Below are 24,905 nucleotides of genomic sequence, written 5' to 3' on the forward strand. Positions count from 1 at the left end.
GTGGGGAGGGAGAAGAAATGGCTCTATAACAGCACAGTGGGGAGGAGAAGAAGAAATGGCTCTATAACAGCACAGTGGGGGGAGGAAGAAGAAATGGCTCTATAACAGCACAGTGGGGAGAAGAAGAAATGGCTCTATAACAGCACAGTGGGGGGAGAAGAAGAAATGGCTCTATAACAGCACAGTGGGAGGAGAAGAAATGGCTCTATAACAGCACAGTGGGGGGAGAAGAAGAAATGGCTCTATAACAGCACAGTGGGGAGAGGAGAAGAAGAAATGGCTCTATAACAGCACAGTGGGGGGAGGAGAAGAAGAAATGGCTCTATAACAGCACAGTGGGGGGAGAAGAAGAAATGGCTCTATAACAGCACAGTGGGGAGGAGAAGAAATGGCTCTATAACAGCACAGTGGGGGGGAGAAGAAGAAATGGCTCTATAACAGCACAGTGGGGGGGAGGAGAAGAAATGGCTCTATAACAGCACAGTGGGGGGGAGAAGAAGAAATGGCTCTATAACAGCACAGTGGGGAGGAGAAGAAATGGCTCTATAACAGCACAGTGGGGAGGAGAAGAAATGGCTCTATAACAGCACAGTGGGGGAGGAGAAGAAATGGCTCTATAACAGCACAGTGGGGAGGGGAGCTCTATAACAGCACAGAAGAAATGGCTCTATAACAGCACAGTGGGGGAGGAGAAGAAATGGCTCTATAACAGCACAGTGGGGGGGAGAAGAAGAAATGGCTCTATAACAGCACAGTGGGGGAGAGAAGAAGAAATGGCTCTATAACAGCACAGTGGGGGAGAGAAGAAGAAATGGCTCTATAACAGCACAGTGGGGAGGAGAAGAAATGGCTCTATAACAGCACAGTGGGGGAGGAGAAGAAGAAATGGCTCTATAACAGCACAGTGGGGAGGAGAAGAAATGGCTCTATAACAGCACAGTGGGAGAAGAAGAAATGGCTCTATAACAGCACAGTGGGGGAGGAGAAGAAATGGCTCTATAACAGCACAGTGGGGAGGAGAAGAAATGGCTCTATAACAGCACAGTGGGAGGAGGAGAAGAAGAAATGGCTCTATAACAGCACAGTGGGGAGGAGAAGAAATGGCTCTATAACAGCACAGTGGGGGGAGGAGAAGAAATGGCTCTATAACAGCACAGTGGGGAGGAGAAGAAGAAATGGCTCTATAACAGCACAGTGGGGGGAGAAGAAGAAATGGCTCTATAACAGCACAGTGGGGGGAGAAGAAGAAATGGCTCTATAACAGCACAGTGGGGGAGGAGAAGAAATGGCTCTATAACAGCACAGTGGGGGGAGGAGAAGAAATGGCTCTATAACAGCACAGTGGGGGGAGGAGAAGAAATGGCTCTATAACAGCACAGTGGGGGGGAGAAGAAGAAATGGCTCTATAACAGCACAGTGGGGTGGGGAGAGAAGAAATGGCTCTATAACAGCACAGTGGGGGAGAGAAGAAATGGCTCTATAACAGCACAGTGGGGGGAGCACAGAAGAAATGGCTCTATAACAGCACAGTGGGGGAGGAGAAGAAATGGCTCTATAACAGCACAGTGGGGGGAGGAGAAGAAGAAATGGCTCTATAACAGCACAGTGGGGAGAAGAAGAAATGGCTCTATAACAGCACAGTGGGGGAGGAGAAGAAATGGCTCTATAACAGCACAGTGGGGAGGGGAAAGCTCTATAACAGCACAGAAGAAGAAATGGCTCTATAACAGCACAGTGGGGGGAGAAGAAGAAATGGCTCTATAACAGCACAGTGGGGAGGAGGAGAAGAAGAAATGGCTCTATAACAGCACAGTGGGAGGAGGAGAAGAAGAAATGGCTCTATAACAGCACAGTGGGGAGGAGAAGAAATGGCTCTATAACAGCACAGTGGGGAGGAGAAGAAATGGCTCTATAACAGCACAGTGGGGGGAGGAGAAGAAGAAATGGCTCTATAACAGCACAGTGGGGGGAGGAGAAGAAGAAATGGCTCTATAACAGCACAGTGGGGGGAGAAGAAGAAATGGCTCTATAACAGCACAGTGGGGAGAAGAAGAAATGGCTCTATAACAGCACAGTGGGGGGAGGAGAAGAAGAAATGGCTCTATAACAGCACAGTGGGGGAGAAGAAGAAATGGCTCTATAACAGCACAGTGGGGGGAGAAGAAGAAATGGCTCTATAACAGCACAGTGGGAGGAGAAGAAATGGCTCTATAACAGCACAGTGGGGGAGGAGAAGAAGAAATGGCTCTATAACAGCACAGTGGGGAGGGGAGAAGAAGAAATGGCTCTATAACAGCACAGTGGGGAGAAGAAGAAATGGCTCTATAACAGCACAGTGGGAGGAGAAGAAATGGCTCTATAACAGCACAGTGGGGAGAGGAGAAGAAGAAATGGCTCTATAACAGCACAGTGGGGAGAGGAGAAATGGTTCTATAACAGCACAGTGGGGGGAGAAGAAGAAATGGCTCTATAACAGCACAGTGGGGAGAAGAAGAAATGGCTCTATAACAGCACAGTGGGGAGAAGAAGAAATGGCTCTATAACAGCACAGTGGGGGGGAGAAGAAGAAATGGCTCTATAACAGCACAGTGGGGGGGAGAAGAAGAAATGGCTCTATAACAGCACAGTGGGGGGAGAAGAAGAAATGGCTCTATAACAGCACAGTGGGGAGAGAAGAAATGGCTCTATAACAGCACAGTGGGAGAGAAGAAATGGCTCTATAACAGCACAGTGGGAGAGAGAAGAAATGGCTCTATAACAGCACAGTGGGGGAGGAGAAGAAGAAATGGCTCTATAACAGCACAGTGGGGGAGGAGAAGAAGAAATGGCTCTATAACAGCACAGTGGGGAGGAGAAGAAATGGCTCTATAACAGCACAGTGGGAGGGGAGGAGAAGAAATGGCTCTATAACAGCACAGTGGGGAGGAGAAGAAATGGCTCTATAACAGCACAGTGGGGGAGGAGAAGAAGAAATGGCTCTATAACAGCACAGTGGGGAGGAGAAGAAGAAATGGCTCTATAACAGCACAGTGGGGAGAAGAAGAAATGGCTCTATAACAGCACAGTGGGGGAGGAGAAGAAGAAATGGCTCTATAACAGCACAGTGGGGAGGAGAAGAAATGGCTCTATAACAGCACAGTGGAGGGAGGAGAAGAAATGGCTCTATAACAGCACAGTGGGGAGGAGAAGAAATGGCTCTATAACAGCACAGTGGGGAGGAGAAGAAATGGCTCTATAACAGCACAGTGGGGAGAGGAGAAGAAATGGCTCTATAACAGCACAGTGGGGGGAGGAGAAGAAGAAATGGCTCTATAACAGCACAGTGGGGAGAAGAAGAAATGGCTCTATAACAGCACAGTGGGGAGAGAGAAGAAATGGCTCTATAACAGCACAGTGGGGGAAGAAGAAGAAATGGCTCTATAACAGCACAGTGGGGAGGAGAAGAAATGGCTCTATAACAGCACAGTGGGGAGGAGAAGAAGAAATGGTTCTATAACAGCACAGTGGGGAGGAGAAGAAGAAATGGCTCTATAACAGCACAGTGGGGGAGGAGAAGAAGAAATGGCTCTATAACAGCACAGTGGGGGAGGAGAAGAAGAAATGGCTCTATAACAGCACAGTGGGGGGAGGAGAAGAAGAAATGGCTCTATAACAGCACAGTGGGGAGAAGAAGAAATGGCTCTATAACAGCACAGTGGGGGAGGAGAAGAAATGGCTCTATAACAGCACAGTGGGAGGAGGAGAAGAAGAAATGGCTCTATAACAGCACAGTGGGGGGAGGAGAAGAAATGGCTCTATAACAGCACAGTGGGGGAGGAGAAGAAGAAATGGCTCTATAACAGCACAGTGGGGGAGGAGAAGAAATGGCTCTATAACAGCACAGTGGGGGAGGAGAAGAAGAAATGGCTCTATAACAGCACAGTGGGGAGGAGAAGAAGAAATGGCTCTATAACAGCACAGTGGGAGGAGAAGAAATGGCTCTATAACAGCACAGTGGGGGAGGAGAAGAAATGGCTCTATAACAGCACAGTGGGGGGAGAAGAAGAAATGGCTCTATAACAGCACAGTGGGGAGGAGGAGAAGAAATGGCTCTATAACAGCACAGTGGGGAGGAGAAGAAGAAATGGCTCTATAACAGCACAGTGGGGGGGAGGAGAAGAAGAAATGGCTCTATAACAGCACAGTGGGGGAGGAGCAAGAAGAAATGGCTCTATAACAGCACAGTGGGGGGAGGAGAAGAAGAAATGGCTCTATAACAGCACAGTGGGGGAGGAGAAGAAGAAATGGCTCTATAACAGCACAGTGGGGAGGAGAAGAAGAAATGGCTCTATAACAGCACAGTGGGAGGAGGAGAAGAAGAAATGGCTCTATAACAGCACAGTGGGAGGGGGGGAGAAGAAGAAATGGCTCTATAACAGCACAGTGGGGGAGAAGAAGAAATGGCTCTATAACAGCACAGTGGGGAGGAGAAGAAGAAATGGCTCTATAACAGCACAGTGGGGGAGGAGCACAGAAATGGCTCTATAACAGCACAGTGGGGAGGAGAAGAAATGGCTCTATAACAGCACAGTGGGGGAGAGAAGAAGAAATGGCTCTATAACAGCACAGTGGGGGGAGGAGAAGAAGAAATGGCTCTATAACAGCACAGTGGGGGAGAGAAGAAGAAATGGCTCTATAACAGCACAGTGGGGGGAGAAGGTTCTATAACAGCACAGTGGGGAGAAGAAGAAATGGCAGTGGGAAGGAGAAGAAGAAATGGCTCTCTATAACAGCACAGTGGGGGGAGGAGAAGAAAATGGCTCTATAACAGCACAGTGGGGAGGAGAAGAAGAAATGGCTCTATAACAGCACAGTGGGGGGGGAGAAGAAGAAATGGCTCTATAACAGCACAGTGGGGGGGAGGAGAAGAAGAAATGGCTCTATAACAGCACAGTGGGGGGAGAGAAGAAATGGCTCTATAACAGCACAGTGGGAGTGGGCTCTATAACAGCACAGTGGGGGAGAAGAAGAAATGGCTCTATAACAGCACAGTGGGGAGGAGAAGAAAATGGCTCTATAACAGCACAGTGGGGGAGGGAGAAGAAATGGCTCTATAACAGCACAGTGGGGAGAGAGAAGAAGAAATGGCTCTATAACAGCACAGTGGGGGAGAAGGATGGAGAAGAAATGGCTCTATAACAGCACAGTGGGGGGGGAGAAGAAGAAATGGCTCTATAACAGCACAGTGGGGGGAGGAGAAGAAATGGCTCTATAACAGCACAGTGGGGGGAGGAGAAGAAATGGCTCTATAACAGCACAGTGGGGGGGAGAAGAAGAAATGGCTCTATAACAGCACAGTGGGAGGAGAAGAAGAAATGGCTCTATAACAGCACAGTGGGGCTCTATAACAGCACAGTGGGGAGAGGAGAAGAAGAAATGGCTCTATAACAGCACAGTGGGAAGAAGAAATGGCTCTATAACAGCACAGTGGGGGGAGGAGAAGAAGAAATGGCTCTATAACAGCACAGTGGGGAGGAGAAGAAGAAATGGCTCTATAACAGCACAGTGGGGAGGAGAAGAAGAAATGGCTCTATAACAGCACAGTGGGGAGAAGAAGAAATGGCTCTATAACAGCACAGTGGGAGGAGGAGAAGAAGAAATGGCTCTATAACAGCACAGTGGGGAGGAGAAGAAATGGCTCTATAACAGCACAGTGGGGAGGAGAAGAAGAAATGGTTCTATAACAGCACAGTGGGGGGAGAAGAAGAAATGGCTCTATAACAGCACAGTGGGGGGAGGAAGAAGAAATGGCTCTATAACAGCACAGTGGGGGGGGGAGAAGAAGAAATGGCTCTATAACAGCACAGTGGGGAGGAGAAGAAGAAATGGCTCTATAACAGCACAGTGGGGGGAGGAGAAGAAGAAATGGCTCTATAACAGCACAGTGGGGAGGAGAAGAAGAAATGGCTCTATAACAGCACAGTGGGGGAGGAGAAGAAGAAATGGCTCTATAACAGCACTATAACAGCACAGTGGGGAGGAGAAGAAGAAATGGCTCTATAACAGCACAGTGGGGAGGAGAAGAAGAAATGGCTCTATAACAGCACAGTGGGGGAGGAGAGAAGAAATGGCTCTATAACAGCACAGTGGGGGAGGAGAAGAAGAAATGGTTCTATAACAGCACAGTGGGGGAGGAGAAGAAGAAATGGCTCTATAACAGCACAGTGGGGAGGAGAAGAAATGGCTCTATAACAGCACAGTGGGGGAGAGAAGAAGAAATGGCTCTATAACAGCACAGTGGGGAGGAGAAGAAATGGCTCTATAACAGCACAGTGGGGGGAGAAGAAGAAATGGCTCTATAACAGCACAGTGGGAGGAGAAGAAATGGCTCTATAACAGCACAGTGGGGGGAGGAGAAGAAATGGCTCTATAACAGCACAGTGGGGGGGAGGAGAAGAAATGGCTCTATAACAGCACAGTGGGAGGAGAAGAAATGGCTCTATAACAGCACAGTGGGGGGGAGGAGAAGAAATGGCTCTATAACAGCACAGTGGGGGGAGGAGAAGAAGAAATGGCTCTATAACAGCACAGTGGGGAGGAGAAGAAGAAATGGCTCTATAACAGCACAGTGGGGGAGGAGAAGAAGAAATGGCTCTATAACAGCACAGTGGGGGAGGAGGAGAAGAAATGGCTCTATAACAGCACAGTGGGGGGAGAAGAAGAAATGGCTCTATAACAGCACAGTGGGGAGGAGAAGAAGAAATGGCTCTATAACAGCACAGTGGGGAGGAGAAGAAATGGTTCTATAACAGCACAGTGGGGGGAGAAGAAGAAATGGCTCTATAACAGCACAGTGGGGAGGAGGAGAAGAAGAAATGGCTCTATAACAGCACAGTGGGGAGAGGAGAAGAAGAAATGGCTCTATAACAGCACAGTGGGGGGGAGAAGAAATGGCTCTATAACAGCACAGTGGGGGAGAGAGAAGAAATGGCTCTATAACAGCACAGTGGGGGAGAAGAAGAAATGGCTCTATAACAGCACAGTGGGGGAGAGAAGAAGAAATGGCTCTATAACAGCACAGTGGGGGGGAGAAGAAGAAATGGCTCTATAACAGCACAGTGGGGGGGAGAAGAAATGGCTCTATAACAGCACAGTGGGGAGGAGAAGAAATGGTTCTATAACAGCACAGTGGGGGAGAGAGAAGAAATGGCTCTATAACAGCACAGTGGGGGGAAGAAGAAATGGCTCTATAACAGCACAGTGGGGAGAAGAAATGGCTCTATAACAGCACAGTGGGGGAGGAGAAGAAATGGCTCTATAACAGCACAGTGGGGGAGAAGAAGAAATGGCTCTATAACAGCACAGTGGGGGGGGAGAAGAAGAAATGGCTCTATAACAGCACAGTGGGGGAGGAGAAGAAATGGCTCTATAACAGCACAGTGGGGGAGGAGAAGAAGAAATGGCTCTATAACAGCACAGTGGGGGAGGAGAAGAAGAAATGGCTCTATAACAGCACAGTGGGGGAGGAGAAGAAGAAATGGCTCTATAACAGCACAGTGGGGGGAGGAGAAGAAGAAATGGCTCTATAACAGCACAGTGGGGGAGGAGAAGAAGAAATGGCTCTATAACAGCACAGTGGGGAGAAGAAGAAATGGTTCTATAACAGCACAGTGGGGAGGAGAAGAAGAAATGGCTCTATAACAGCACAGTGGGAGGAGAAGAAATGGCTCTATAACAGCACAGTGGGGAGGAGAAGAAATGGCTCTATAACAGCACAGTGGGGGGAGAAGAAGAAATGGCTCTATAACAGCACAGTGGGGAGGAGAAGAAGAAATGGCTCTATAACAGCACAGTGGGAGGAGAAGAAATGGTTCTATAACAGCACAGTGGGGAGGAGAAGAAGAAATGGTTCTATAACAGCACAGTGGGGGAGGAGAAGAAATGGTTCTATAACAGCACAGTGGGGGAGGAGAAGAAATGGTTCTATAACAGCACAGTGGGGGGAGGAGAAGAAATGGTTCTATAACAGCACAGTGGGGAGGAGAAGAAATGGCTCTATAACAGCACAGTGGGGGGAGGAGAAGAAGAAATGGCTCTATAACAGCACAGTGGGGGAGGAGAAGAAGAAATGGCTCTATAACAGCACAGTGGGGAGGAGAAGAAATGGCTCTATAACAGCACAGTGGGGAGAAGAAGAAATGGCTCTATAACAGCACAGGGGGAGAGAAGAAATGGCTCTATAACAGCACAGTGGGGAGGAGCAAGAGGAAGAAATGGCTCTATAACAGCACAGTGGGGGAGGAGAGAAGAAATGGCTCTATAACAGCACAGTGGGGGAGGAGAAGAAATGGCTCTATAACAGCACAGTGGGGGGAGGAGAAGAAGAAATGGCTCTATAACAGCACAGTGGGGGGGAGAAGAAGAAATGGCTCTATAACAGCACAGTGGGGAGGAGAAGAAGAAATGGCTCTATAACAGCACAGTGGGAGGAGGAGAAGAAGAAATGGCTCTATAACAGCACAGTGGGAGGAGAAGAAATGGCTCTATAACAGCACAGTGGGGAGGAGAAGAAATGGCTCTATAACAGCACAGTGGGCGGAGGAGAAGAAGAAATGGCTCTATAACAGCACAGTGGGAGGAGAAGAAATGGTTCTATAACAGCACAGTGGGGGGAGAGAGAAGAAATGGCTCTATAACAGCACAGTGGGGGAGAGAAGAAGAAATGGCTCTATAACAGCACAGTGGGGGAGGAGAAGAAGAAATGGCTCTATAACAGCACAGTGGGGAGGAGAAGAAATGGCTCTATAACAGCACAGTGGGGGGAGGAGAAGAAGAAATGGCTCTATAACAGCACAGTGGGGGAGAAAGGAAGAAGAAATGGCTCTATAACAGCACAGTGGGCTCTATAACAGGGAGGAGAAGAAATGGCTCTATAACAGCACAGTGGGGGGGCTCTATAACAGAGTGGGGGAGAAGAAATGGCTCTATAACAGCACAGTGGGGGAGGAGAAGAAGAAATGGCTCTATAACAGCACAGTGGGGGGGAGGAGGAGAAGAAATGGCTCTATAACAGCACAGTGGGGGGAGAAGAAATGGCTCTATAACAGCACAGTGGGGGAAGAAGAAATGGCTCTATAACAGCACAGTGGGGGAGAGAAGAAATGGCTCTATAACAGCACAGTGGGGAGGAGAAGAAGAAATGGTTCTATAACAGCACAGTGGGAGGAAGAAGAAATGGTTCTATAACAGCACAGTGGGGGAGAAGAAGAAATGGTTCTATAACAGCACAGTGGGGGAGGAGAAGAAGAAATGGTTCTATAACAGCACAGTGGGGGAGGAGAAGAAATGGTTCTATAACAGCACAGTGGGGGGGAGGAGAAGAAGAAATGGCTCTATAACAGCACAGTGGGGAGAGGAGAAGAAGAAATGGCTCTATAACAGCACAGTGGGGGGAGGAGAAGAAGAAATGGCTCTATAACAGCACAGTGGGGGGGAGAAGAAGAAATGGCTCTATAACAGCACAGTGGGGGAGGAGAAGAAGAAATGGCTCTATAACAGCACAGTGGGGAGGAGAAGAAATGGTTCTATAACAGCACAGTGGGGAGAGGAGAAGAAGAAATGGCTCTATAACAGCACAGTGGGGGAGAGAGAAGAAGAAATGGCTCTATAACAGCACAGTGGGGGAGGAGAAGAAATGGCTCTATAACAGCACAGTGGGGAGGAGAAGAAGAAATGGCTCTATAACAGCACAGTGGGGGGAGAAGAAGAAATGGCTCTATAACAGCACAGTGGGGGGAGAAGAAGAAATGGCTCTATAACAGCACAGTGGGGGAGAGAAGAAGAAATGGCTCTATAACAGCACAGTGGGGAGGAGAAGAAATGGCTCTATAACAGCACAGTGGGGAGAAGAAGAAATGGCTCTATAACAGCACAGTGGGGAGAGCAGAGAAGAAATGGCTCTATAACAGCACAGTGGGGAGGAGAAGAAATGGCTCTATAACAGCACAGTGGGGGGAGGAGAAGAAATGGCTCTATAACAGCACAGTGGGGGAGAAGAAGAAGAAATGGCTCTATAACAGCACAGTGGGGGGAGGAGAAGAAGAAATGGCTCTATAACAGCACAGTGGGGGGGGGGAGAAGAAGAAATGGCTCTATAACAGCACAGTGGGGGAGAGAAGAAGAAATGGCTCTATAACAGCACAGTGGGGGAGGAGAAGAAGAAATGGCTCTATAACAGCACAGTGGGGGAGGAGAAGAAGAAATGGCTCTATAACAGCACAGTGGGGGAGGAGAAGAAATGGTTCTATAACAGCACAGTGGGGGAGGAGAAGAAATGGCTCTATAACAGCACAGTGGGGGGGAGAAGAAGAAATGGCTCTATAACAGCACAGTGGGGGGAGGAGAAGAAATGGCTCTATAACAGCACAGTGGGGGAGGAGAAGAAGAAATGGCTCTATAACAGCACAGTGGGAGGAGAAGAAGAAATGGCTCTATAACAGCACAGTGGGGAGGAGAAGAAGAAATGGCTCTATAACAGCACAGTGGGGGAGGAGAAGAAGAAATGGCTCTATAACAGCACAGTGGGGGAGGAGAAGAAGAAATGGCTCTATAACAGCACAGTGGGGAGGAGAAGAAATGGCTCTATAACAGCACAGTGGGGAGAGGAGAAGAAGAAATGGCTCTATAACAGCACAGTGGGGGGAGGAGAAGAAGAAATGGCTCTATAACAGCACAGTGGGGGAGGAGAAGAAGAAATGGCTCTATAACAGCACAGTGGGGGAGGAGAAGAAGAAATGGCTCTATAACAGCACAGTGGGGGAGGAGAAGAAGAAATGGCTCTATAACAGCACAGTGGGGGGGGAGGAGAAGAAATGGCTCTATAACAGCACAGTGGGGGAGGAGAAGAAGAAATGGCTCTATAACAGCACAGTGGGAGGAGAAGAAATGGCTCTATAACAGCACAGTGGGGGGAGAAGAAGAAATGGCTCTATAACAGCACAGTGGGAGGAGAAGAAATGGCTCTATAACAGCACAGTGGGGGAGGAGAAGAAGAAATGGCTCTATAACAGCACAGTGGGGGAGGAGAAGAAGAAATGGCTCTATAACAGCACAGTGGGGAGGAGAAGAAGAAATGGCTCTATAACAGCACAGTGGGGGGAGAAGAAGAAATGGCTCTATAACAGCACAGTGGGGGAAGAAGAAGAAATGGCTCTATAACAGCACAGTGGGGGAAGAAGAAGAAATGGCTCTATAACAGCACAGTGGGGGAGGAGAAGAAGAAATGGCTCTATAACAGCACAGTGGGGGGAGGAGAAGAAGAAATGGCTCTATAACAGCACAGTGGGAGGAGGAGAAATGGCTCTATAACAGCACAGTGGGCGGAGGAGAAGAAATGGCTCTATAACAGCACAGTGGGGGAAGAAGAAGAAATGGCTCTATAACAGCACAGTGGGGGAAGAAGAAGAAATGGCTCTATAACAGCACAGTGGGGAGAGCAGAAGAAGAAATGGCTCTATAACAGCACAGTGGGGGGAGGAGAAGAAGAAATGGCTCTATAACAGCACAGTGGGGAGAGAAGAAATGGCTCTATAACAGCACAGTGGGGGAGGAGAAGAAGAAATGGCTCTATAACAGCACAGTGGGGGAAGAAGAAGAAATGGCTCTATAACAGCACAGTGGGGGAAGAAGAAGAAATGGCTCTATAACAGCACAGTGGGGAGGAGGAGAAAGAAATGGCTCTATAACAGCACAGTGGGGGAAGAAGAAGAAATGGCTCTATAACAGCACAGTGGGGGAAGAAGAAGAAATGGCTCTATAACAGCACAGTGGGGGGAGGAGGAGAAGAAATGGCTCTATAACAGCACAGTGGGGAGAGCAGAAGAAGAAATGGCTCTATAACAGCACAGTGGGGAGGATGGCTCTATAACAGAGAAGAAGAAATGGCTCTATAACAGCACAGTGGGGAGGAGAAGAAGAAATGGCTCTATAACAGCACAGTGGGGAGAGGAGAAGAAGAAATGGCTCTATAACAGCACAGTGGGGGGAGGAGAAGAAGAAATGGCTCTATAACAGCACAGTGGGGAGGAGGAGAAGAAGAAATGGCTCTATAACAGCACAGTGGGAGGAGGAGAAATGGCTCTATAACAGCACAGTGGGAGGAGAAGAAGAAATGGCTCTATAACAGCACAGTGGGGAGGAGGAGAAGAAGAAATGGCTCTATAACAGCACAGTGGGGGAGGAGAAGAAGAAATGGCTCTATAACAGCACAGTGGGAGGAGGAGAAGAAGAAATGGCTCTATAACAGCACAGTGGGGAGGAGAAGAAGAAATGGCTCTATAACAGCACAGTGGGGAGAAGAAGAAATGGCTCTATAACAGCACAGTGGGGGAGGAGAAGAAGAAATGGCTCTATAACAGCACAGTGGGGGAGGAGAAGAAATGGCTCTATAACAGCACAGTGGGAGGAGGAGAAGAAGAAATGGCTCTATAACAGCACAGTGGGGGGAGGAGAAGAAGAAATGGCTCTATAACAGCACAGTGGGAGGAGGAGAAGAAGAAATGGCTCTATAACAGCACAGTGGGGAGAAGAAGAAATGGTTCTATAACAGCACAGTGGGGGGAGGAGGAGAAATGGCTCTATAACAGCACAGTGGGGGGAGGAGAAGAAATGGTTCTATAACAGCACAGTGGGAGGAGAAGAAATGGCTCTATAACAGCACAGTGGGAGAAGAAGACATGGCTCTATAACAGCACAGTGGGAGGAGAAGAAATGGCTCTATAACAGCACAGTGGGAGGAGGAGAAGAAGAAATGGCTCTATAACAGCACAGTGGGGGAGGAGAAGAAGAAATGGCTCTATAACAGCACAGTGGGGGGAGGAGAAGAAGAAATGGCTCTATAACAGCACAGTGGGGGGAGGAGAAGAAATGGTTCTATAACAGCACAGTGGGGAGAAGAAGAAATGGTTCTATAACAGCACAGTGGGGAGGAGAAGAAGAAATGTCTCTATAACAGCACAGTGGGAGGAGAAGAAATGGCTCTATAACAGCACAGTGGGGAGGAGAAGAAATGGCTCTATAACAGCACAGTGGGAGGAGAAGAAGAAATGGCTCTATAACAGCACAGTTGGGGAGGAGAAGAAGAAATGTCTCTATAACAGCACAGTGGGAGGAGGAGAAGAAATGGCTCTATAACAGCACAGTGGGAGGAGGAGAAGAAGAAATTGCTCTATAACAGCACAGTGGGGAGGAGAAGAAGAAATGGTTCTATAACAGCACAGTGGGGAGGAGAAGAAGAAATGTCTCTATAACAGCACAGTGGGAGGAGGAGAAGAAGAAATGGCTCTATAACAGCACAGTGGGAGGAGAAGAAATGGCTCTATAACAGCACAGTGGGAGGAGGAGAAGAAGAAATGGCTCTATAACAGCACAGTGGGAGGAGAAGAAATGGCTCTATAACAGCACAGTGGGGAGAGGAGAAGAAATGGCTCTATAACAGCACAGTGGGGAGGAGAAGAAGAAATGGTTCTATAACAGCACAGGGGGGAGGAGAAGAAGAAATGGCTCTATAACAGCACAGTGGGGAGGAGAAGAAGAAATGGTTCTATAACAGCACAGTGGGGAGGAGAAGAAATGGCTCTATAACAGCACAGTGGGGAGGAGGAGAAATGGCTCTATAACAGCACAGTGGGAGGAGAAGAAATGGCTCTATAACAGCACAGTGGGGAGGAGAAGAAATGGCTCTATAACAGCACAGTGGGGGAGGAGAAGAAGAAATGGTTCTATAACAGCACAGTGGGGGGAGAAGAAGAAATGGCTCTATAACAGCACAGTGGGGGAGGAAGAAATGGCTCTATAACAGCACAGTGGGGGGAGGAGAAGAAGAAATGGCTCTATAACAGCACAGTGGGGGGAGAAGAAGACATGGCTCTATAACAGCACAGTGGGGAGGAGAAGAAATGGCTCTATAACAGCACAGTGGGGGGAGGAGAAGAAGACATGGCTCTATAACAGCACAGTGGAGGGGAGGGGGAGGAGAAGACCTGGCTCTATAACAGCACAGTGGGGGGAGGAGAAGAAGAAATGGCTCTATAACAGCACAGTGGGGGAGGAGAAGAAGAAATGGCTCTATAACAGCACAGTGGAGGGAGGAGAAGACCTGGCTCTATAACAGCACAGTGGAGGGAGGAGAAGACCTGGCTCTATAACAGCACAGTGGAGGGGAGGAGAAGACCTGGCTCTATAACAGCACAGTGGGGGAGGAGAAGAAATGGCTCTATAACAGCACAGTGGGGGGGAGAAGAAGAAATGGCTCTATAACAGCACAGTGGGGGGAGAAGAAATGGCTCTATAACAGCACAGTGGGGGGAGGAGAAGAAGAAATGGCTCTATAACAGCACAGTGGGAGGAGAAGTGGGAGAGAAAGGGAAATAGAGAGAAGGAGAAAGAGGAAGGGACAGAACGTCATAAATTAAAGGGAACGTTTTAACCCACCTACAAAAACACTCAAACACTAATTTAAAGGACGAAGTGAGATGTCAACAATGTTTAGGATAAATAGACAGACGAGGAAAAGAAAGTCAAAGGAAACGACAGAAGAGGCCAGAGAAGCAGACGATAGAGAGACGGAGGGAGTGGGAGGAAAGAGGTGGGGATGGAGAGAATGTTGCTGAGACGGAGACGGACGGAGAGGCGAGATGGGGAGATAAGGAGAGGAGGACAGGATGAAAAGAAAAGAGAAGGAAGGGGTGGAGGAAGAGTGAAAGAGAAAGGTACAGGCACTATGTGCTGAGAATCCCTGATCTGGGTTTGTAGAACTAGCTGATGTTATAGACCCAACAGAGAATATAGATACTGGAGAGCACAGAAATTTAGTGAATAGAACAGCAATGCGAAGGCCTGGCATTTTGGTGCATCTCATTAGTGTTCAATATGCAACCATGCAAAACCTCTGAGGTGACAGGAGAGCATAGAAATGGAGTGAATAGAATTAATGAAATTGTATATGCATCACTTTGATGTTCCCTGTGCCACCAAACGGAACCATGCAGCCATAGATGGCATTTGTCCATCCCTGTCTACAGTCACTCCCTGTCTATTCACTCCATTTCTATTCTCCCCCGTCTACAGGTAGCATGCGGCAACCCTGGGTACAAGGCTTCTAAAACACTAGATGAATATTACATGAATGAGAATGTACGACACGCCCTGCGGGACAGCCTCCAGTATTCACCTCTACTGTTACTAGGTTAGACCATGCAGCATAACCACCATAGTCCTGTGTTGATGAAGGAGAACTAGCATGACATCATAATGCCAGCGGAGGACAGACACTTCTTTCTTTTTGTTGTTGTTACCAGGACACCCAGACATTCAACTGCCCTCTGACCCCTCTGATGACACAGCACAGTCGGATTCTATTTGATAGGGCCCTGGTCTAATGTAGTGTACTCTACAGGGTGGTGGTACTCAACTACGATTTGAGAAGGTCCGGTCATACAAACTTCCTAGGTGACAAAGGTCCGGGTGGATATTGTCATGTATCGGCGTAGCAACAAACCCCTACCTCACAACCCATGTGACGCCAAACTGTTCACACACCTCTTGTTGGCGCAGAGAAAATGTTGCAGTTACAGCCGTTTAAGGTCAGTGACTGACGAAACAAGACGTAAACTGCACTACCACATTTACAAATTTCACCTTGTGTATTCTACTACTAGTACTCTGAACAGCAATAAGTTGAGAGCCTAAATATTTTAAAACCAGGACCGTGGTTTGTATTGACCCCGTTATGGGTCTGGATATGGACCGCGGTTCGTATTATGGGTCTGGATATGGGCCGCGGTTCGTATTGACCCCGTTATGGGTCTGGATATGGACCGTGGTCCACCAGCAGCTGTAGGGAATAGGGTGCTATCTAATATCACTAAACAACAGTCTGGTCTCTCTCTATTTGTGTCTCGTGACCAGATGAGACAGTATACAACACCAGTCTGATGACCAGATGAGACAGTATACAACACCAGTCTGATGACCAGATGAGACAGTATACAACACCAGTCTGATGACCAGATGAGACAGTATACAACACCAGTCTGATGACCAGATGAGACAGTATACAACACCAGTCTGATGACTAGATGAGACAGTATACAACACCAGTCTGATGACCAGATGAGACAGTATACAACACCAGTCTGATGACCAGATGAGACAGTATACAACACCAGTCTGATGACTAGATGAGACAGTATACAACACCAGTCTGATGACCAGATGAGACAGTATACAACACCACTGATGACCAGTACACCAGCCTGATGACCAGATGAGACAGTATACAACACCAGCCTGATGACCAGATGAGACAGTATACAACACCAGCCTGATGACCAGATGAGACAGTATACAACACCAGCCTGATGACCAGATGAGACAGTACAACACCAGTCTGATGACCAGATGAGACAGTATACAACACCAGATGACCAGATGAGACAGTATACAACACCAGCCTGATGACCAGATGAGACAGTATACAACACCAGTCTGATGACCAGATGAGACAGTATACAACACCAGTCTGATGACCAGATGAGACAGTATACAACACCAGCCTGATGACCAGATGAGACAGTATACAACACCAGTCTGATGACCAGATGAGACAGTATACAACACCAGCCTGATGACCAGATGAGACAGTATACAACACCAGCCTGATGACCAGATGAGACAGTATACAACACCAGTCTGATGACCAGATGAGACAGTATACAACACCAGCCTGATGACCAGATGAGACAGTATACAACACCAGCCTGATGACCAGATGAGACAGTATACAACACCAGCCTGATGACCAGATGAGACAGTATACAACACCAGTCTGATGACCAGATGAGACAGTATACAACACCAGTCTGATGACCAGATGAGACAGTATACAACACCAGTCTGATGACCAGATGAGACAGTATACAACACCAGTCTGATGACCAGATGAGACAGTATACAACACCAGTCTGATGACCAGATGAGACAGTATACAACACCAGCCTGATGACCAGATGAGACAGTATACAACACCAGTCTGATGACCAGATGAGACAGTATACAACACCAGTCTGATGACCAGATGAGACAGTATACAACACCAGTCTGATGACCAGATGAGACAGTATACAACACCAGTCTGATGACCAGATGAGACAGTATACAACACCAGTCTGATGACCAGATGAGACAGTATACAACACCAGTCTGATGACCAGATGAGACAGTATACAACACCAGCCTGATGACCAGATGAGACAGTATACAACACCAGTCTGATGACCAGATGAGACAGTATACAACACCAGTCTGATGACCAGATGAGACAGTATACAACACCAGTCTGATGACCAGATGAGACAGTATACAACACCAGTCTGATGACCAGATGAGACAGTATACAACAACACAGATGAGACAGTACAAGCCTGATGACCAGATGAGACAGTATACAACACCAGTCTGATGACTAGATGAGCCTGACCAGATGAGACAGTATACAACACCAGTCTGATGACCAGATGAGACAGCCTGTATGAGACAACACCAGTCTGATGACCAGATGAGACAGTATACAACACCAGTCTGATGACCAGATGAGACAGTATACAACACCAGTCTGATGACCAGATGAGACAGTATACAAACCAGTCTGATGACTAGATGAGACAGTATACAACACCAGTCTGATGACCAGATGAGACAGTATACAACAAGCCTGATGACCAGATGAGACAGTATACAACACCAGTCTGATGACCAGATGAGACAGTATACAACAAGCCCAGATGAGACAGTATACAACACCAGTCTGATGACCAGATGAGACAGTATACAACACCAGTCTGATGACCAGATGAGACAGTATACACCAGCCTGATGACCAGATGAGACAGTATACAACACCAGTCTGATGACCAGATGAGACAGTATACAACACCAGTCTGATGACCAGATGAGACAGTATACAACACCAGTCTGATGACTAGATGAGACAGTATACAACACCAGCCTGATGACCAGATGAGACCAGTATACAACACCAGTCTGATGACCAGATGAGACAGTATACAACACCAGTCTGATGACCAGATGAGACAGTATACAACACCAGCCTGATGACCAGATGAGACAGTATACAACACCAGTCTGATGACCAGATGAGACAGTATACAACACCAGTCTGATGACCAGATGAGACAGTATACAACACCAGCCTGATGACCAGATGACAGTATACAACAGATGAGACAGTATACAACACCAGTCTGATGACCAGATGAGACAGTATACAACACCAGTCTGATGACCAGATGAGACAGTATACAACACCAGTCTGATGACCAGATGAGACAGTATACAACACCAGTCTGATGACCAGATGAGACAGTATACAACACCAGTCTGATGACCAGATGAGACAGTATACAACACCAGTCTGATGACCAGATGAGACAGTATACAAGCAGTCTGATGACCAGATGAGACAGTATACAACACCAGCCTGATGACCAGATGAGACAGTATACAACACCAGTCTGATGACCAGATGAGACAGTATACAACACCAGCCTGACCAGATGAGACAGTATACAACACCAGTCTGATGACCAGATGAGACAGTATACAACACCAGCCTGATGACCAGATGAGACAGTATACAACACCAGTCTGATGACCAGATGAGACAGTATACAACACCAGTCTGATGACCAGATGAGACAGTATACAACACCAGTCTGATGACCAGATGAGAGACAGCCTGATGACCAGATGAGACAGTATACAACACCAGTCTGCCTGATGACCAGATGAGACAGTATACAACACCAGTCTGATGACCAGATGAGACAGTATACAACACCAGTCTGATGACCAGATGAGACAGTATACAACACCAGTCTGATGACCAGATGAGACAGTATACAACACCAGTCTGATGACCAGATGAGACAGTATACAACACCAGTCTGATGACCAGATGAGACAGTATACAACACCAGTCTGATGACCAGATGAGACAGTATACAACACCAGTCTGATGACCAGATGAGACAGTATACAACACCAGTCTGATGACCAGATGAGACAGTATACAACACCAGTCTGACCAGATGAGACAGTATACAACACCAGTCTGATGACCAGATGAGACAGTATACAACACCAGCCTGATGACCAGATGAGACAGTATACAACACCAGTCTGATGACCAGATGAGACAGTATACAACACCAGTCTGATGACCAGATGAGACAGTATACAACACCAGTCTGATGACCAGATGAGACAGTATACAACACCAGTCTGATGACCAGATGAGACAGTATACAACACCAGTCTGATGACAGTATACAACAGCCTGATGAGACAGTATACAACACCAGCCTGATGACCAGATGAGACAGTATACACCAGTCTGATGACCAGATGAGACAGTATACAACACCAGTCTGATGACCAGATGAGACAGTATACAACACCAGTCTGATGACCAGATGAGACAGTATACAACACCAGTCTGATGACCAGATGAGACAGTATACAACACCTGATGACCAGATGAGACAGTATACAACACCAGCCTGATGACCAGATGAGACAGTATACAACACCAGTCTGATGACCAGATGAGACAGTATACAACACCAGCCTGATGACCAGATGAGACAGTATACAACACCAGTCTGATGACCAGATGAGACAGTATACAACACCAGCCTGATGACCAGATGAGACAGTATACAACACCAGTCTGATGACCAGATGAGACAGTATACAACACCAGCCTGATGACCAGATGAGACAGTATACAACACCAGTCTGATGACCAGATGAGACAGTATACAACACCAGCCTGATGACCAGATGAGACAGTATACAACACCAGTCTGATGACCAGATGAGACAGTATACAACACCAGTCTGATGACCAGATGAGACAGTATACAACACCAGTCTGATGACCAGATGAGACAGTATACAACACCAGTCTGATGACCAGATGAGACAGTATACAACACCAGTCTGATGACCAGATGAGACAGTATACAACACCAGTATACAACACCAGCCTGATGACCAGATGAGACAGTATACAACACCAGCCTGATGACCAGATGAGACAGTATACAACACCAGTCTGATGACCAGATGAGACAGTATACAACACCAGCCTGATGACCAGATGAGACAGTATACAACACCAGCCTGATGACCAGATGAGACAGTATACAACAAGCCTGATGACCAGATGAGACAGTATACAACACCAGTCTGATGACCAGATGAGACAGTATACAACACCAGTCTGATGACCAGATGAGACAGTATACAACACCAGTCTGATGACCAGATGAGACAGTATACAACACCAGTCTGATGACCAGATGAGACAGTATACAACACCAGTCTGATGACCAGATGAGACAGTATACAACACCAGTCTGATGACCAGATGAGACAGTATACAACACCAGTCTGATGACCAGATGAGACAGTATACAACACCAGTCTGATGACCAGATGAGACAGTATACAACACCAGTCTGATGACCAGATGAGACAGTATACAACACCAGTCTGATGACCAGATGAGACAGTATACAACACCAGTCTGATGACCAGATGAGACAGTATACAACACCAGTCTGATGACCAGATGAGACAGTATACAACACCAGTCTGATGACCAGATGAGACAGTATACAACACCAGTCTGATGACCAGATGAGACAGTATACAACACCAGCCTGATGACCAGATGAGACAGTATACAACACCAGTCTGATGACCAGATGAGACAGTATACAACACCAGCCTGATGACCAGATGAGACAGTATACAACACCAGTCTGATGACCAGATGAGACAGTATACAACACCAGTCTGATGACCAGATGAGACAGTATACAACACCAGCCTGATGACCAGATGAGACAGTATACAACACCAGTCTGATGACCAGATGAGACAGTATACAACACCAGTCTGATGACCAGATGAGACAGTATACAACACCAGTCTGATGACTAGATGAGACAGTATACAACACCAGTCTGATGACCAGATGAGACAGTATACAACACCAGTCTGATGACCAGATGAGACAGTATACAACACCAGTCTGATGACCAGATGAGACAGTATACAACACCAGTCTGATGACCAGATGAGACAGTATACAACACCAGTCTGATGACCAGATGAGACAGTATACAACACCAGTCTGATGACCAGATGAGACAGTATACAACACCAGTCTGATGACCAGATGAGACAGTATACAACACCAGTCTGATGACCAGATGAGACAGTATACAACACCAGTCTGATGACCAGATGAGACAGTATACAACACCAGTCTGATGACCAGATGAGACAGTATACAACACCAGTCTGATGACCAGATGAGACAGTATACAACACCAGTCTGATGACCAGATGAGACAGTATACAACACCAGTCTGATGACCAGATGAGACTGATGTATACAACACCAGTCTGATGACCAGATGAGACAGTATACAACACCAGTCTGATGACCAGATGAGACAGTATACAACACCAGTCTGATGACCAGATGAGACAGTATACAACACCAGTCTGATGACCAGATGAGACAGTATACAACACCAGTCTGATGACCAGATGAGACAGTATACAACACCAGTCTGATGACCAGATGAGACAGTATACAACACCAGTCTGATGACCAGATGAGACAGTATACAACACCAGTCTGATGACCAGATGAGACAGTATACAACACCAGTCTGATGACCAGATGAGACAGTATACAACACCAGTCTGATGACCAGATGAGACAGTATACAACACCAGTCTGATGACCAGATGAGACAGTATACAACACCAGTCTGATGACCAGATGAGACAGTATACAACACCAGTCTGATGACCAGATGAGACAGTATACAACACCAGTCTGATGACCAGATGAGACAGTATACAACACCAGTCTGATGACCAGATGAGACAGTATACAACACCAGTCTGATGACCAGATGAGACAGTATACAACACCAGTCTGATGACCAGATGAGACAGTATACAACACCAGTCTGATGACCAGATGAGACAGTATACAACACCAGTCTGATGACCAGATGAGACAGTATACAACACCAGTCTGATGACCAGATGAGACAGTATACAACACCAGTCTGATGACCAGATGAGACAGTATACAACACCAGTCTGATGACCAGATGAGACAGTATACAACACCAGTCTGATGACCAGATGAGACAGTATACAACACCAGTCTGATGACTAGATGAGACAGTATACAACACCAGTCTGATGACCAGATGAGACAGTATACAACACCAGTCTGATGACCAGATGAGACAGTATACAACACCAGTCTGATGACCAGATGAGACAGTATACAACACCAGCCTGATGACCAGATGAGACAGTATACAACACCAGTCTGATGACCAGATGAGACAGTATACAACACCAGTCTGATGACCAGATGAGACAGTATACAACACCAGTCTGATGACTAGATGAGACAGTATACAACACCAGTCTGATGACCAGATGAGACAGTATACAACACCAGATCTGATGACCATGATGAGACAGTATACAACACCAGCCTGATGACCAGATGAGACAGTATACAACACCAGTCTGATGACCAGATGAGACAGTATACAACACCAGTCTGATGACCAGATGAGACAGTATACAACACCAGTCTGATGACCAGATGAGACAGTATACAGATGAGACCAGTCTGATGACCAGATGAGACAGTATACAACACCAGTCTGATGACCAGATGAGACAGTATACAACACCAGTCTGATGACCAGATGAGACAGTATACAACCAGTCTGATGACCAGATGAGACAGTATACAACACCAGTCTGATGACCAGATGAGACAGTATACAACACCAGCCTGATGACCAGATGAGACAGTATACAACACCAGTCTGATGACCAGATGAGACAGTATACAACACCAGTCTGATGACCAGATGAGACAGTATACAACACCAGTCTGATGACCAGATGAGACAGTATACAACACCAGTCTGATGACCAGATGAGACAGTATACAACACCAGCCTGATGACCAGATGAGACAGTATACAACACCAGCCTGATGACCAGATGAGACAGTATACAACACCAGTCTGATGACCAGATGAGACAGTATACAACACCAGTCTGATGACCAGATGAGACAGTATACAACACCAGTCTGATGACCAGATGAGACAGTATACAACACCAGTCTGATGACCAGATGAGACAGTATACAACACCAGTCTGATGACCAGATGAGACAGTATACAACACCAGTCTGATGACCAGATGAGACAGTATACAACACCAGTCTGATGACCAGATGAGACAGTATACAACACCAGTCTGATGACCAGATGAGACAGTATACAACACCAGTCTGATGACCAGATGAGACAGTATACAACACCAGTCTGATGACCAGATGAGACAGTATACAACACCAGTCTGATGACCAGATGAGACAGTATACAACACCAGTCTGATGACCAGATGAGACAGTATACAACACCAGTCTGATGACCAGATGAGACAGTATACAACACCAGTCTGATGACCAGATGAGACAGTATACAACACCAGTCTGATGACCAGATGAGACAGTATACAACACCAGTCTGATGACCAGATGAGACAGTATACAACACCAGTCTGATGACCAGATGAGACAGTATACAACACCAGTCTGATGACCAGATGAGACAGTATACAACACCAGTCTGATGACCAGATGAGACAGTATACAACACCAGTCTGATGACCAGATGAGACAGTATACAACACCAGTCTGATGACCAGATGAGACAGTATACAACACCAGTCTGATGACCAGATGAGACAGTATACAACACCAGTCTGATGACCAGATGAGACAGTATACAACACCAGCCTGATGACCAGATGAGACAGTATACAACACCAGTCTGATGACCAGATGAGACAGTATACAACACCAGTCTGATGACCAGATGAGACAGTATACAACACCAGTCTGATGACCAGATGAGACAGTATACAACACCAGCCTGATGACCAGATGAGACAGTATACAACACCAGCCTGATGACCAGATGAGACAGTATACAACACCAGTCTGATGACCAGATGAGACAGTATACAACACCAGTCTGATGACCAGATGAGACAGTATACAACACCAGTCTGATGACCAGATGAGACAGTATACAACACCAGTCTGATGACCAGATGAGACAGTATACAACACCAGTCTGATGACCAGATGAGACAGTATACAACACCAGTCTGATGACCAGATGAGACAGTATACAACACCAGTCTGATGACCAGATGAGACAGTATACAACACCAGCCTGATGACCAGATGAGACAGTATACAACACCAGTCTGATGACCAGATGAGACAGTATACAACACCAGCCTGATGACCAGATGAGACAGTATACAACACCAGTCTGATGACCAGATGAGACAGTATACAACACCAGTCTGATGACCAGATGAGACAGTATACAACACCAGTCTGATGACCAGATGAGACAGTATACAACACCAGTCTGATGACCAGATGAGACAGTATACAACACCAGCCTGATGACAGTAGAGTCTGAGACAGTATACAACACCAGTCTGATGACCAGATGAGACAGTATACAGTCTGAACCAGATGAGACCAGTCTGATGACCAGATGAGACAGTATACAACACCAGTCTGATGACTAGATGAGACAGTATACAACACCAGCCTGATGACCAGATGAGACAGTATACAACACCAGCCTGATGACCAGATGAGACAGTATACAACACCAGCCTGATGACCAGATGAG

Source organism: Oncorhynchus nerka, linkage group LG12, assembly GCF_034236695.1.
Source record: "Oncorhynchus nerka isolate Pitt River linkage group LG12, Oner_Uvic_2.0, whole genome shotgun sequence".
NCBI lineage: Eukaryota > Metazoa > Chordata > Actinopteri > Salmoniformes > Salmonidae > Oncorhynchus > Oncorhynchus nerka.